Raw genomic sequence first — 7,561 nt, 5'->3', positions numbered from 1 at the left:
CTAGTGTTTAAGTAATTTGACCACCTTTGTTGCAGCTCCTTTGCCTATGATAAACCCCCATTACTAAGGTGTATGCTACAAGGAAAGGGATGGGAAGTAAAGGATCAATACACGTGGGTAAGGACAGAATGGGAAACAACGGGGAATATTCATGCTGATAATCTGGAACATAACCAAATGCCAAGCTGGTAGAGGGAGAAGGCAGGAATTCAGTTGTGGAAAATGAGAGTCTAAGGGGGAAGGATAGCAAGTCTGAAGGTAGCCAATACTTCAGTTCAGGAGTGGGATTGGAAGTTAACCTAGTTGCTGCAATTTTCCATTTCTGTTTCTTTCTTATCTCAGTTTCTGTAATTTCTGGGTTAATGCAGTTTTCAGCAACATCAGAGAGGATTTCTATTAGCCTTCATGTGCTGAATGGCCAACCTCAATCTTATAACAAGAAAATCATAAAATAAATGGACTACAAAGGTGATGAAGCAGGCAGATTATTGATTTCATGACAATTAAAACCAACAAAATTTGTGGCTATGAAATACAAATAACAGAGATCAAGAAACAGTAATTTGTAAATATGATTTCATTTTCAAACCAAAAACAGGAACAGGGTCAGGAATGATACCTTGAAAAGAGGTCCAAGAAATCCAGCATCAATGACTTCAGATATATAGTTACAGATTCTTGTTGGATCAAGAATGCTAAAGAAATTAACTCGACTCTTGAAACCTTCAAAAAATTACCAAAATGTAGAAAAGTTCAAAAAAAAAAAAAACTGTAAAAGGTAAAATCTCCAAACACAGAAAATATCCTAATGTGGCATACCTCTTGGATATATTGTGTGCTTACTGCACCACAGCTTTCCATGGACAACAGATCCCAAACCTATAGGCTTGACAGAAGTACCAAACATTTGCATTAGGCAGCTTTCGCCTGCCAAAGATATACTTGTATTTGTTGTGTCTGAGACTTCCTTTTTCAATACATTGTTGGGCTGCTTTCCAGAATGTGAATCCATTTGCAGATCCACCGCAAATTTTCCACCATCAAATGTACTAGAATTATGAACATCCCTTGTACGTGATGAAAAATCTGTCTTCACAACAGAAGACAAGTGTGATAGGATACTGTCACCACCAAGTTCCATGTTGTCCTGTTCCTTTCCGGCCTCTGAACAACATACTTTTTCCTCTACTGAAACACCCTTAATATGATGGTTATCAGCAATATCCATCAAACAGTTTTCATTTTCACCAGACATAACATCAAGATTTAAATCCAGAGAAGCTGTCTTATCCACCTTATTATCAATATAAGGAATCTCAGTTACATTTAAATTTGAACAATACCTGGTTCTTGTACCAGTTGAGATTTCCACTTCTTCATGGCTCTTGGTTTCGTATATGTCTCTCTCCATGACTGATTTATCTATGCAAACTTCATTGGCATCAGCAGAAACCATTCCGAAGTTTTTATTTGCCCACACCTCGATAGCAGGCAATTCTCCTCCTAATGCTTCAATCAATTTATTTAGCTCGTTTATAGTATATCGAAGCAGAACAAATCTTTTGTCCGTTCCGCATGAGCAGAACAAATTTGTGTGCTTAAGACAAGAATATCTGTCAGGAGAGCAATCACAACCTACAGCAGATAGGTGCAAGTCATAGAAACAAAAGAAGCATTCTCTCTCCTTGTCCAAATCACACTGTCCATATTCAGCAACTTAAAATGAGTTGGAAGACAGTTTAGCCTCTCTTCTTCCATCTTTACTCTTGTCTGTAAAAAATAAGGGTAACAAGAAAAATAACAAGAATTAGATATCTGCACGGTGACTAAAACTAATTAACAAACAAATTAGTTCCAAAACTTTATGGAGCTTTCAAAATTTGCAGATGTGGGTATAATATGATCAAAGAGGAGAGAATGAGAGAATCATTACCTTAACTGCCTTGGTAAGAACTCCATCTTTCCCACACACACTTCTCCAATTCAAATTTTTTGGAGTTTCCTTTCCAAAAAGAGCTAGCTGTGCAAGGGCTCGTACAGCTTCCTTTGCTGATCCAAATAACAGCTTGTCGTGTGACAATGATGTCTTACGGCATTGCAAACTGTAAAGCTCAACAGCATTCTGGCCATGCATTAACCAATCAACAGGAGCCACATTCACTGCCTCTGCACAATTGAAAGCCACAATTGAAGCCAGAGTGGTATGCCCTTGGAAAGGTAATAACAAATTCCCCAGAATGCTGAACAGTACGATACACAGGAACTCCCTCAGATTTATGAATTGAAGGAGATAACTGAGTAACCTGCTCAAAGAAGAAAATCATAACCATTAAAATCAGAATAAAATTCGCAAACTTAGAAGCTATGTACTGTACATAGAATGCTAAAATATCTAACACTTCTATAAGAACTGAACACATGCACTGGGGACTTCTGGATATAAACTAGGGTTATCATTATTAGTAGAAATACAAATATCAAAATTCAGCCAAAGGAGGGAAAGGTTATAGACACATTGATATGAGTGAACATCACTGCAGCAATAACAGAGCTGAAAGTTTATGTTCATACAGCATGCATCATAAGGGATATTTGTCATGAGGAACCATCAAGTCGTTAAGATGATGCCAACTCTCAGTCACCACTTTTTCCCAAACACACTAGCAGCATAGTTGGTCAGAATCTAAAGTGAGCTTCAGTTCTTAGGGATAATAACTGATAATTTCTCTCTCTTACTCATAATTTAATACCTAATTACTATAGCATTCATACATATAAAGGGATCTTACACCAGACTGATTACACCTTCAACCGATCAAAAAGTTATCATGATTATAGTTTTCTTAACTTCCATAAGTGCGTTGAGCATTCGTAGCACTCTGCACCCATAGAATATATGTTTTGCATCAACAAAAATCTCATTGCATTCATGAATTCTCTATGTGGAAACAACAAAGTATCACTAAAGCAACCAATAACTCAAAATACTAGTCAAAAATTGAAAGCAATAAGGAAAGTACAAGTTGTAGCATTCTACCAGTTCATTGAGTAGATTTGGTTGTTCCTCAAATAAATCAGGCAAGTTCTTCCTCATTGAATCTTCAAAAACCGAAGCATGGCATCCAGGTACTCCATACCATACTTTTGGGTCACCCCAGTGCAGATAATTAAGCGAATAAAGGTGATGATCCTCAACATGCTGTTCCAATGACAGTGTGTTATCTTTCGAGAAAATGTTAGGATTTGAAATGAAAGAAATGCAAAATTCAAGACCACGACATATTGTCATGAATCAACTATCCCAAAAACTTAAGTTGCGAAGACACATGAATGGTTTTATATTACATTTCTAACATGTCTCCTCACACAAAAACCATTTCGGGTTGAAGCATGGATAATTGACCGGCCCACCTACCTTGTACTAAATTTCCTTTTTTAATAGAAGAATGGACTCAATAAGGATTGAATTCAAGACCACTTGGTTTTAAAGGATCTAATACTATATCATGAACCAATCATCCCCTCTATAATCTCGGTTACTTCTAGATATTTATTGTGTCATGTTCTTTCGTGACTGAAAGGTCATGGGTTCGAATCCAGGAAACAGCCTCTATACAATTATGCAAGGGTAAGGCTGCGTACAAGAATTTCCTCCACCCCACACTCGCTAGTCGGGTTTAACGGGGAATGGTTTTTTTTTTAAACAACGAATGTTAAAAGTTTCAACCCAACTTTCATGAAACTTAACTTAAACTCATATAACACTCTACAAAGAGATACATACAAAGAATTGAGGCAAAATGAAAATTGGTAATATTCCATGTCAGTCTTAAACTTTTCCTTTGACATGGAAAAAAAGTAATTCTAACCACTTACCCAGCAAAATGACGAAAAGCACATGCCAACATACAGCCATGGCACTAGAACTCCTGAGATGTCGCTTCCTTCAAAACTAAGTACAGAACCTGGCAGTCGCGGGAAGTTATTTAGATTCCATCCAGACAGGGCATACTGATCTGAATCACTCTTAGTTAAGGATGATGTCTTAGGAAAACCACTTCCAAGTGCTCCAGTTTCCAAGTCAGCTCCATAATACACCTACAATATAACAGAATCATATGTATACTATTGCAAAATTATGTGACAGTAAAGACCAACATAGTTGTCAAAAAGAGATGATTAATACCTCAACCTCATCAGTTGGTTGCTCAATTATTCGCCAGTATTCACCTTCAATTTCCACCTCAGAGGGCTCCCCTCTCTTTTGGTGGTTATCACTAAGTTTTCCATCTTCATTGGTATCTTTCAAACCAAAGTAGCATTCCTTAAAAAAATTAGCATATTGCTGAAAGTCTTTAAGCGTGAAGTCCAACCCTGATTGAAATCCAAATTTCTCATCAGATTCAGAAGCATTATTAGCTCCAGAAGCTGAATTGGCAAGACTCCTGCATGTGCCTGTTTTGGAGTGCTTTCTACGTTTTCGTTTTTTTCCCCTACTTTTTTTCCTCATAGGTTCCCTATTTTGAAGTAAATCAATATACTGAGTACGGGTGGGAAATTATGCATTTTCCCATAGATCCTTCTCCTTAAGAGGGCAAGGTGGAACCCAGCAAGGTGGAGGGACAATCCTACATATGCCATAGGGTTCAGCATGGGGACGTATCTTTGCTATGTAACTGAGTGTATCTTCAAACTCCTAAATAAGAAGAGTAAAAATAAGAAACCAGATTTACTCAAAATACAATATGACTACCACAAAAGCAACAATATGAAGATGGTAATAATAACAAGTACTTCAACAGTCGGATAAAACACAGGGGCTTCATCAATAATAGGCCGACATGCTTCAACTGGATCCCATCTAGCTGATGTCTGCAACATGACAACAATAATCAACATACGAAAAAAGAATAGACAAAAATCAAATCTCTCTCTCTCTCTCCCCCTATTTATATAATAGTCATTCACTAACTTTCAAAACATTCTTTTCTTCTATACTATAAGAAATTTGTTTAAAAAACTTAATTTAGTCATTGACTTCATCTGAGTATACCATTATGCTTTGAATAGGATGGGAATCAGATGATTCAAGTTAGACTCACCACATGGTCATCAAGATAAGTATTGATTGCTTGTTATTTTGAACACTCATACTAAAGAAGTTTATCTATTTTGAGAAACGGAGGGGAGGGGAAGAGGGTCAGTAGAAAATACCTAGAAAAAATTAAAATACAGGTGTTCAAATGTTAATTCCATCAAAATTTCAAACAAGTGGTTCCTATTTGATCCGAATATTCATGGATCGTCAAAGCATTAAGCATACTCAACATGGCAGACCATACTACATACCTTTTTACTTCTCAGACTGCCAAAAGACTCAAGTGCATTGCTATTTTTTAGCTTGGGCCTAAAAGGATTATCCTGAAAAATATGTAAGAATGCTAAATTTGTTAAAATTAGCAGCCTCACTAAAAGTAATCATGGATATTACAATCCAAATATTGCCAATGGGTTTGGTACAAACAAAACAGTTTAATGTCAAAGAGATCAAGCTGTAGCAAATAGAAAATATGAATGCGATAAATGCACCAAAAGTACGCCCAACAGCAAATTATATATGAATTTGAACACAAAAATCAAACTTTAAAATATAATAGATATAGTCATGCATTCATATTACAAAAACTCAAAATCATGAGTCAAATTCCAAAGTTCCTACTAAAAACAGAATAGTAACCCAATCACAGAATAAGTCCAATCTAATATCCTAAAATAAGTTATAAAAATTTGATGTCCTTTGTTTGCTTATACTGGTTGGGTATTAGTAGCTGATACCAGAAACAAGTCTTATATTTGACTGAAGTTGCAATGAGGACCTCTCTGATCACATAAGCTTCCTCAAAGAAAATGAAGATGTCCTTTCTGCAAGCTAAACCAAAAAAAAATGAAGATGGCCTCTGAAATTTCAACCAATTTGGAAAAAAGGTTAGTTCTCATGTATCAGAAATGGGAAGCGGTGGAAAAAGGAGGATACTAGCTACATAAAGTAGGTGTATGCTCAGATTACAGTTGTACTATGTATAGTATGTACTTTCTGTTATCAAATTTAAAAGGATTTAAATTTATGACTTTTAATATATGTTCAACCATCAGAATTGCACGTGATAGAACCAAGGTATTTGCCATTTGGCAATGGAACAAATGTCTGTTTCAGAGGCTGATGAAATTATCTGAGAGTACAATAGAGAAAAGGGGAAGAAGGGTCATGTTTTTTTTTTGAAAAAGGGGTCATATTACATTCTGCTACAGACTACCATTGAATCTGCATCAAAGTACGTGCAGTTAACATATTCAATTCCAAAACTTCAAACCTTATAAGGACAACTGCTATGAATATATTTTACATAATATTGACAGCAGAATAAATAAAATTCCCTTAGTTGTTTACATGGAAAGCAATTCTTCATTTACCTACTCCAATCAATTTTCTACATACAATTTTAATGACCTTACCAAATGTTCTCATAAAGGCCGCTTAAACGAGGCCAGTTCAATAGCAGGAAAAAAACAAAAGACAAAATGCTTCATGATCTTTACCTGCGCAGGGTCTTATACGCATAACTTCTTATAAGATAATGATAGCTGTGAATTCAAGCTCAAGAGACCACGAAAAAAAAAATCACAAACCTTGAGAAAGCAACCCAGTTGAAGAAGATGAAGGTTCTTGGGCTGCTTTGATAATGAACGAAAAGCCTTCCTTTCTAGATGAATGAAATGTACCATGCTTCTGTAACAATGGCACATGTCAGAAACAGAGAAAAATGAATCAAATTACCAAATTAAAGCATAAGAGAGTACCTGGGGAAAAGAGTTGCGAAAGATGGTTTGGTGGAGTGTAGGAGAATTCTGCAGGGACGCCATTGTTGCAAAGAAAACGGAAGCACGATATGTAAGGAAGTGCAAGAAAAAATAGCGATGCGATGACTATAGTTTATGAAGAAACCGAGAAGGTGAACGAAGACGGAAGCACGACAAGTAATTCGTTTAAATTAGAAAAAAAATAGATGAAAAAGTGTCGTTTAGGTGCACAGTAGATACATCTATCTAAAGTTACAGCAGAAATTTTATTCCCCAAAGAAATATATAAAATCTCTCAGATGTATATTTATCAATTTCTGAAGTTGGTAGAACATATATACGAACACAGTTAGTATTTTGAACAGTATACACATTCTTCATCAAGTCTTTATCATGCATAAAATTTAAGCAACAGAGATTGAAGTGCCAACATCTTTTGTGCCATAATGAATCCGTAAGAGAATTTGGTAGAGCATGCTCAAATTTTGGTCTCTAGTGAAAATATAACACCTCACAATTTTAAATCAAGTAATTAAAATGTTAAGTGAGCAATCAAGTGATGAATTAGTGAAAATCCTAAAGATTAGGCCAAAATACAAAGAAAGGGCAAAACGGTAATTAGCCAACACGCAACCCTAGGAAGATAAAAATTGAGTAGAAGGTCTCAGATGGTAAAAATAACCCTGAAATGGGTTCAGAATGA

At 35.9% G+C, this 7,561-nt stretch overlaps 1 pseudogene; it reads right to left on the bottom strand.

Moving 5' to 3' along the window:
- Positions 1-619: 619 nt before the first annotated feature.
- LOC133299919 (lysine-specific demethylase JMJ15-like) lies at positions 620-6,921 on the bottom strand (annotated as a pseudogene).
- Positions 6,922-7,561: the final 640 nt, after the last annotated feature.

This window comes from Gastrolobium bilobum, unplaced genomic scaffold (assembly GCF_033153095.1).
Source record: "Gastrolobium bilobum isolate Gb01-03AN ecotype WA unplaced genomic scaffold, APGP_CSIRO_Gbil_v1 utg70333, whole genome shotgun sequence".
Taxonomy (NCBI): domain Eukaryota; kingdom Viridiplantae; phylum Streptophyta; class Magnoliopsida; order Fabales; family Fabaceae; genus Gastrolobium; species Gastrolobium bilobum.
This window is presented reverse-complemented; position numbering and strand designations above follow the sequence as displayed.